Raw genomic sequence first — 1,024 nt, forward strand, 5'->3', positions numbered from 1 at the left:
TGAAAGAAAGAAAGAAAGAAAGAAAGCAAGAAAGAAAGAAAGAAAGAAAGAAGGAAAAAAGAAGATGAACCAATAATAGGACTTACAAATAGAAAATTAATAAATAATAGGTAGGTATTAAGATAATAGGGAATCAGAGTAGTCTATTTAAGTAACCAAAAATGACAAGGCTTGATTAGCCTATTTAAGCAACATAAAATGACAACGCTTGATTTGATAATATAGATGTTAAGTTACTGCCAAAAGCTCTTAATGAGCATAGTTGCTTGATTGATAATGGAGTAACTTGAAGTATTCTTGTTGAGGGTGAATCATATTCATATCAAAAGTGTGAAAATTCAAGTTATTATGCTATAGAAATATAATTAAGAATTTTCAAAGGAAGGCTATTGAAATAAGTCTTAAGGCACGAAGGACTCTTCCTCATACCCTTATTTGCATCTTTAAACTTGATACAGTATAAAAGAAAATTTTCTCTTTAGATCGTTTATTATTGAGAATGCTTTAAGTAACCAAAAACGACAACGCTTGATTTGATAATATAGATGTTCTTGATAAGTAGAACAGTAGAAGAACATTAACCATTAATAACATTGTTACCTATACCACTCTGATTAATATTTATGGACAGTCAGGAACGTTCAATGATGCTATTGAGTGCTTGGAGGTGATGAACTTTGCACGGTTGAAGTCAGCTTCAACCATGTATAATGCCTTGATCAATGCCTACGCAGAGAGGGTAAATAACTCTAAAATTATTATGACCTATGATGGTTTGCTTTGTGAAAGTTTCATAGCTTGCTTACTCACATGATATCTTGGGTCATAACTTCCCTATATAAATATTTATTTTTTCTCATATGTATATCCATATAAGTAGTTCAAATTAACTGGGATTAGTTATCTCTTTGGATAGTTTATTGTTGAGAATGCCTTAAGTAACCAAAAACGACAACGCTTGATTTGATAATATAGACGTTCTTGATAAGTAGAACATTAGAAGAACATTAACCATAAATAAGTG

This window comes from Capsicum annuum, chromosome 8, assembly GCF_002878395.1.
Source record: "Capsicum annuum cultivar UCD-10X-F1 chromosome 8, UCD10Xv1.1, whole genome shotgun sequence".
In the NCBI taxonomy this organism is placed as follows: domain Eukaryota; kingdom Viridiplantae; phylum Streptophyta; class Magnoliopsida; order Solanales; family Solanaceae; genus Capsicum; species Capsicum annuum.